Here is a 9,086-nt window from a genome sequence, read left to right as displayed (position 1 = left end):
ATGTAACTCTAAAACGTGTGTATTTATATACATTATAAAATGTCCTTAGGACAGGTTGATATTATATATACTATTCTCAAATGTCAAAGGGGAGAGTTCGACTTTGGTATTCCACTCGTTCACTTGTGTGTTTGTATTTTGTATATTAAAAGTATGTAACATCCGAGAGTTCTTCCTCCGTTATACGACAACGGTGGAGGGTCAATGAAAAAAGAATGTGTAATACAAAAGTATTATGTTAATTATGATCGCAAACAAATCTGGAATAGAGTACAAAATGAGAGAAACAATACATGTAAATACCCGAATGTTTGTTATACTGGTCTGACACCACAACACCATACCAAGCTTCAAGAACATCTAGAGTGGCGTCCCCTGCCAGATCGTGTCTGTTGAAAGCTATAGCATAGTCAGTGGCGTTATTATTTCGTGAACTCTCTAAGTGAGGCCCTCCTTCGTACATCAATAACTTTAAATTGTTTGCCTATAGAAATTAATACAAGAAACTCCTTCTTATCTTTTTTTGAATTATTATAACAAATTGAGTAGAAAAGTAGATACAATGAACGCCACAATTTCCAATATATATCATATGCATATCATATGCTAGCTTCATTTAACGAAAATGTAATCATGGTTTGCACAAATTTGATTTAACGAACTGTCGAAATCCTCTAGACCTTATGTCAACAAGGACAGGAGCCAAGAATATCACGTTTCTCTCATGCTGTTCTATTATCAATGGGGGTAAAGTTGTAATTTTTATTCTTGAAGATGATTCATTCGGAACAATATGTCGAGATTTAATTCATCATTCGGAACACCTCGCCGATTACCGTTAGTCACATCGGTAACAAAAATTAAAGGTTGATTCTAGCCCGTGACCTTTGATGTATACATGCGAACGGAAAAAACGTGTATTTAATAAAAAAATGCTCAACAATCAGTACCGATTCTAGAATGCTACTTGACATACGATGTGTCAAATCTGAGATCTGTAACAGCTAAGTCATTTAAATTGTCTTTTTTCGAAAAAAAGAAAGAAAAATAATTATAGCCACAGAGGAAATGCGTTTTACTTTATCCTATCTGAATTACAATGAAATAAATTGACTATCACACGATAAAAAAGTTGAGCATCTTATGAGCAAATCTTAAGAGCAAATACTTATAGCCTTTAGCAGTTTAACCGGTTTTTTTTTGTATTCTGACCAAACTAATGTAAGACCTTATCTGAAGAATGACAGAAAAAAGATGAGCAGTTGCGATTGATGTTTTAGATCTACAACTTGATGTTTCATGGTTATTTAATGAACAAATGAGTAATTTGAACATTTCAAGATAGTTAAAGATGTAAACTGTCACTTGCATTTTGTATTTCATGGGAGTGTTCAAGGTGCCAAAATATGACAACAAGGACCAGAATGCTACAATCGACAAATAAAATACAGCAAAGAAAAAAGTATGGCACCAATGATATAAACCCTTCCAAAATACAATCATTCTGGAAACATGTAAATAATAATAATCAACTTCACAAAGATTAAACCTCTAACGTTTTGAGGGGATAAACCCCTCTTTATCAAGGAGAATCTGGTTATTGTCATAAATCACATTTTTACCTTCTTGTCTTACACTATGTTTTGTATCAGAAACAGAAACTCCTTGATAAAGAGGGGTTTATCCCCTCGAAACGTTGGAGTTTTAAACTTTGTGAAGTTGATAATTATAATTTCAAAATACGCATTTCCTATACATTATAGACTACACAATCACCACGAAGAAAATAAAAGAAATCATTACATGCTGGTTTTTTTTTATAAAAGAACATATTGACTTGGTAAAGGATTGACATAGAAGAATTGCAAGCTAAGTACTCTTGACTTACCTTTGACATGTTCATGTAGTAGTTGAAATCATCAATACTTTTTGGTAGATCTTTTTTGCAAAGATCCCGGATGTCCGCCATAGATAACTGCGTAATATCCTGGTATATACAGTAACTGATAAGTTAAAATGTCATTTGATATGCCAAAATATATAAATTATCAAAGTGTTTGTTTTTCCCCTACAATATAAAAATGCATTAACATACAGCCAAATGACAAATCTGTTCTTGTCCATTCGAGCAGCTTTAAATTCATATAAAATATTTGATATCCAGAAATGACGAATTATTTCAAATTGCCACCGCAATATATATTAATACATGAATGATGTCCAAGCGTTCAGTATCGTTAAAACATCGTGATATAAATGGAACAAAAAACTCACGTGTTTAGACTGACTAGTGACATAATCACAGTAAAAATAACCAGTTACAGCAAGACCTTTAAAATTAGTAGTTCTGGCCCCTAAATCCACCATAGCTTGTCTCGTATAGTCATGGTACCCAGTCTGCCATGCCCAAACTGGTATCATCTTCTCAGAATCGCTCCCATATACCTAAATTTTCCATATAAAATTTATTTTTGTTATCGTTACTTTTTAATCACTGTTTCCTGTCAAGACAAAAAATTGAAAATGTATTGGCATTATTACTTATTCATCTATTATGTTATCAATTTCACTTTACTAACTTAACAAAGATGAACCTGCAGTAGAATTATATAGATTCAAAATAATGGCGTGAAAACAATTTATTGATTAATTTGTTCTGTCTGTAGTTCAATTATATAAATGACGTCATTCGTTATTATGTCCAATACTATGTGTTTGGCGTCACTTGTTTGCTATGTCCGAACTATGTTTCTGATGTTTCTTGTTATTTTCTCCTTACACTTTGTATGATGTCATTCTGTTTGTAGGTCCACTTTATTTCTGACACCATTTTTTTGTTCTGACCGAAATATATAAAGCACATCATACCTTTGTTCTACTCGTCTACTTTATCTTTCTTGCTTATTACTTGTTTGTTTTTCAGCTAGATTTTGTATGCACTGTAACTTACAGATTTCCATAGAATTGCAATCTCGGTTGAACGTTTGTTGTAGTATTTTAATCCAGCTTTCCAACTGGTTGTATCCAGACCGAGGCTCATTCCTTGTTCTTGGCTATACTAAGCTTGCCGGAATATGCCGTTCCATACTTCATTAGAATATTCGAAATAAACCTGAAAAAATATTATACAATTTGAGGTCATGTCTTTTACAAGGCAGAAAATATAATTTATAATTATATACCTATATAGGTATAAATGTTGAGAAAATAGAACTATTTTCGACTGAAGAAATACAGTGATCCATTTTGTATTAAACACCTTGTACTATCCGTGTTGCATGTGCATAACGAATGACTAATTTATGTACTTAAACGTTATTTTCCGTGTCTATTGAACGGTTTTTCTTATTTTTATATATTCGATAGAAATGTTATATCAATCGCTAATATGCTATCTAAATGAAAATAAATGTGAATTTCATAAAATATTCATGTATTTGTTCCGAAAATTATCTTCTGGATAAAGTGTCTTGATTGAAATAAAACGAAACCGTTTCAATTTTGTTTCCTAAGAATGTTAATAACAGCAAACTTGGAGTAAAAGTAAGTGCAGTGATGAATATGATGAGTGCTTATATGAAGTTTTATAGGCGTTTTTATAATAAAATGCTCGAAAAGTTTTAAGTTAAAAACAACAGAGAAAGAAATAAAGGCAAGTTTAATCTTCAAAACTATCAGTTACAAGGTCAAAGTATAACTCAACATATATGCAATTGATGCAACTTTTAAATTGATAGTGAATATTGCTAAGATAGAAGATTCATATAATGATGATAGAATAATTTGCGTTTGACGAACATCAAAAAGAATAATTACTTTCTGTTTAACTTAATTGAGGACTCAAATGAAGTGCTATGTGTTTAAAATAGTTTAAACAACAACAAAAACATCAACAACAGCATCAGCAGTAACAAATTCGTACTTGACGCACGTCGTTTGATAGTCATGCATCGATATTATAAAATAGGTAGCATAAGAGTGAATGATATTTAATTTTTACCTTGACATCTGGTCTTAGGGTTGTTTTTGACATGTTTGCAAATTGTTTGATATAGTCGTCATCGGCGGCATGCGGTTGATTGAACCATGGATCAGATCCAATGATATTTGTAAGATGTAATAAGTACTCTATAGCACAACCTGCGGAACCGGTTTGTGTGTGAAACTCTGGCATTCTCCTTGTCTTCCACGTCGTTGGTTCCGGCTGAAAAACACAAACCTGTGAAGTACCACTTTCACACCCCGACTTGTGCTAATAACTATAAAAGGAATAGGGTTTTTAATAGGTAAACATAACAAATGTACCATTTAACTGATGCTATCTTGCCTTTAACACATATTTCTATTTATATAACCTATAAATTGTCATAATATATTGCAATAACACATAGCATGAGCGTTGCGGAATAGAATTGCGTGACTTCATAAAATAGGATATTCTTTTATTTTTTTGCATTGCAAATTCAAAGTTTAGATACATCTGAACTACAAATATATTTTCAAAAGTTTAATAAATCGTCGCTTGAAAACTGTATTGTTCTATCTCCATTCTTTCCAAAAACAAGTTAAATACACAATTGTGTCCGTAATGGACTGTTCTATCTCCTTGATATGTTATATTAGTGCTTTAGAGCTTCATAAATAAATTACAACGAAACCATCCTGTTCTATCTCCACAAATTAACTATGTCTTGATAAATAGACTGTCCTAACTTACTGGACTAATCATATCACCGATAAATGTCACATCATCTATGGGATATATGCAACATACTGTTCTAAATCCAAAATTATCGTATCAAAACATAGCATCAAATCACGTGATAGCAGGACACCCGCCATGTTGTACGAAACATTTTGAGTTAGATGGTTTGTTGTTTATTTAATATATAAATACTAAATATAAGTATTGAATGATATTATGTATTCATTTATTCCCTCCAATCATTGACATTTTAGTATTAAGTCCTGTAAATTTACTGCATGTGATTAAATAGCAAGCAAAACTGATCATGATTTGAAAGTAATTTCGGATGTGTATTTTCGGATAGAAACAACTGTGATCATACAATTTCATCAAACAAATTCGTAAAAAAGAAAACTTGTTATATGTTTTAAAGTTTCTTTAACGTAAGGTACATTCTGTCCCAGAAACCAATTATTTATCTTTATAATAGACACATATGAGTTTAAAAAAATTGACCGTACTCATTGCCAATTTGAAACAAAAGCATAAGATGGTTTAGGTTACTGACCAATGTTGAATATTTTGGAAACTATAACAGAACTCCAAATATCAGGCTTTTGAGAGATTAAGATAAAAGCATTTCTGGGGCAAAAAAGGCCTTTAAGAAAATTTATAGATATAATACGTTTACATATAATATATGTTTTCGAATGCCTTAATGTAATATAACTAATAGATTGCTTTGAAGTAAACACATTTTATACCAAAGACAGAAGGAAGAAAAATATTCTTATACGTATATTTTGTTTGTCTTGTAATTTGACTTTGAATTTCTTAATGAATATTTATATAGCATTATGTTTGTAATGTTTTTTGTACACAAACAATCTTTAAATATGACATTTTTCAAATATAAGTCATGCCTGCTCCACCTTTAAGTTCTTTTCTAATTGCCTATTTAAGTTATAGAAACATTTTTTACCTACCTTCAATTATAAGAACTTATTACCAACACACAGAACCTGTAAAGCGCATAACAAAATAATTACTACTATTTCATACTTTTGGAAGGAATTTGAATTTGACTATCTTTTGAATTTTCATAAAAAAAATCTTGAAAGATTTTCCCAGCATTCTAGAAAATTTGAAAGTTTTCTTTTCCCGTTTGCGGCTGTAACTTTCTTTCGTCCAGACATTGAATCACTTTGAATGTGGCCAAAGTTATAAAAATACAAAATGTAGATAAAATGTCTACAAAATTTGATGTGGGTATTTTATCTTTATTTATTTTAACTATTTGTTTAAATGTCATTTAATAATGTAATGGATTTAAGGATTTTAATAAGATTTCGAATGTCATAGTTCATGTAGTTAGATACATATGGTCTAAGAAATAGTGTAGTGTCAAAGTCAACTAATCAAGGGATAATTAGCCGAGAGCATTTTTGGCAGCGTTTTAAAGATAAAACATACTGTTTTATATTATATAAATCAATTCAACGTAAAAGACATAATGTTGTAAGTCACATTGAACACTCTGATTTTAACAATTTTTGAAAAAAAGTTACAAGAACTGTTCTATCTCCAAATGTTTTTTTAGGTTTTTAAGCAAGGAAATATTAAAATCCACATATCTTTAACGTTATTTAGTTGTTCTCCCGACTCCACGTTTAGTAGTTTTCAAATTTTCAAAATCCGACAATAAATAAAAAAGTTATGCAATACTAAACCTTTACATGCTTTTTTCTCAAAAACAACAAATTGGCACTTAGAACAAAACGTTTTTTAAGCGACGAAATGTTAGTTAATTAACTTATTCGGAAAAAAGCATTTAGACCTCGTTTGAATATTATAGACTAAGTATAGAATTGGATAGTTAAATTTGAACCTGGCTCTCAACTATCAGTGTGATTATACATTAGAAACAAAGTTAAATACCAATTGTCCTAAACCATATGTGACATATATAGTGTTGTTTATATCTAATCCGTTATAATAGACGAATATATCCTATGAAATTACTTTTTGAATATTTTAAAAAAAAGCTAACGATAGAAGTAATTTGTTTTTCACCACCACAACCACAACAACAACAACAACAAAAACATTCTGTGTGTCCGTTTGTATGTAACATGTCCATAAATCTAAGCTCTGAGTAACGCTTAATGCTGTTCAAAAATGGCGGGTAAAAGGGGAACAACTCATGGCGATCTTCAAATCCAGGCAATATCAGCCGGATGTTATGTATAGGATTTGCGCTACTTGTTCTCATTATTCTTATAAAGAAACCGCCACTGCTTTGATGTAACTCAACAACCATCCTTCCTATAAGTAAATAACAAGAAACTTAACTTATTGTCATGATCTTTATAACTATTGCAAATATTTTAAGATGTAAATAAATGTCTTTTGTTACGAAATACTGATACTTCAATGCAAAGTAACGTACATTGTCAAATGCATCAGTGGTACGTACATGGTAATGAAATTATTTTCACAGAAATCAAACGGAATTCCTCATATTTGATCTGTTGTCGTGAGTAAATATTACAGGGCATTCGGTACTTTGTCTAAATTGTATGGCCATATTTTACATGCACTTTTTAGGGTTAAAGGGTGTTCTAGTACTTGAGTGGTTTAAGTTCCGAGCTATGTTACGATATGGAGGTATAATGATTGTTCTACAAACACGTGTTTGTAGCAAACACTCACTTCAATCGATTTAATTTCCATTTGTTTGACTAACTTATGACTTTTTTAAAAACATAAAAATATACAAGCATGTATGAACCTTTCCCGTTATAATGGATAACCGGTCTGACGAGACTAAATGCTATCTCTCCATCTCCGTCATACAGCAGTGTAAAGTTCCCCTGCGGACCGTGTATTCCTGCGCTTGCTCGAAGAACTAATTTTCCAACTAACATATCATCTGTTAGGTAAAAACGATATTGTTTGATTGTAACAGAAAGTTTCTGTTATTTTTTCAAAAAAAAAACATACACATAGCAATGACAAAAAGTCTTAATGGAAAATGCATATAAATTATATAGGCAAAATGTTTATCTGTAAGACAAATTTTCTCTAAAAAAGAATAAAGCTTCAAATTAATCATATTAGGAATATTATTAGCTAACGGTTGTGTTCAAATGTTGCTCTTGTACTTTTTTTTCTGCAAGCATAATGAAAGAAGCAAAATTGCAACAATGAAAAGTTTTATATGCCATTGGAATTGCCAAATATTACTTGGAAATTTGTTATGTTTATTATTTAAATATTGAAAGATAAAACGAAAAAATAGCAAAAGCTATAGGCGGTTACCCAATGTTACCATCAACAAATGTTAAGTAATCACCCGAACTGGTTACTTAAAAAGGCGAACTCTCAAATCACATTTTGTTTGTTTGTTTTGGGTTTTACGTCACATCGACACAGTGTAGGTCATATCCAGCTTTACTGGTGGAGGAAGACCTCAGGTGCCCTTCTGTGCATTATTTCAGGCACGAACGGGTACCCGAGTAGAACCACAGACGTTCCGTAAGCTAGCTGGATAGCTTCCTCACATGAAATAATCCAAAGTCCCTGTCGGGATTCGAACCCACAGAGGTGAGGGGCAAGTGGTTTGAATTCAACGACCTTAACCACTCGGCCACGGACGCCCCTTCAAATGACATGACTAATACATAATATAATTGTATAATTGACGTAATGAAATGAAAATACTTGGTAGACTGGCCGGATATCCGTCGTCACGCCACGTGATTGTGTCATGCTCGTGCGTGTCCCATTGATGCGTGGTGTGATGTTGTGTTACCCATTCCTGAAATAGATAAATACAGAATCCCTAAAGAAAGCCCAACACGGCAAAATTGAAAATGTTGCAGGCTCGGTTTGATTGAGCCTGTTCATGGACGGTACTGGAAAGTGCAAGTTACCGTCCACGCCCCCTAGCACCGGCTTAAGCAGAATTCAACATTTAAACATGAAATAGTAAAATTTTGAATTTATAAACATCCGCAGATGTGTTCATACGGTGGTTATCATGGAACCTTCAATGTGACACTTCCGTGCCATTCCATGAAAAGCGGCGTATGGTCCCCAGGTAATAAAAAGCGTGTGCCCTAAACGAGAAAACAATGGGCGGAACTAAATAAAATGGAATTTTGAAAGGGGATCAGAGGTTATGAAGCCTGCGTATCACAGATAAGACGTCAAAAGACAAATTTAAAAAGCAGGCAACATATCCTGTTTTGTAACGTCAACAAACTTCAGTTCCGGTGACCAGTATGACAGACCTCTAAGATTCATTCCAACGGAAATGTTTCTGTTCATCATCCTATAATGTTAGATATTACTTTATCTTCTCACGAGACTAATACAAAACGGCTTCAAAAAACCC

The 9,086-nt window shown here is 32.3% G+C and overlaps 1 pseudogene; it reads right to left on the bottom strand.

Moving 5' to 3' along the window:
* Positions 1–303: 303 nt before the first annotated feature.
* On the bottom strand, positions 304–8,507 carry LOC132720869 (uncharacterized; annotated as a pseudogene).
* Between the last annotated feature and the right edge of the window lie 579 nt (positions 8,508–9,086).

Source organism: Ruditapes philippinarum, unplaced genomic scaffold (genome assembly GCF_026571515.1).
Source record: "Ruditapes philippinarum isolate M1 unplaced genomic scaffold, ASM2657151v2 ctg24733_1_1_1_1, whole genome shotgun sequence".
In the NCBI taxonomy this organism is placed as follows: Eukaryota; Metazoa; Mollusca; class Bivalvia; order Venerida; family Veneridae; genus Ruditapes; species Ruditapes philippinarum.
Note: the sequence above shows the minus strand (reverse complement) of the source record. Positions and strands in the feature narration are given on the sequence as shown.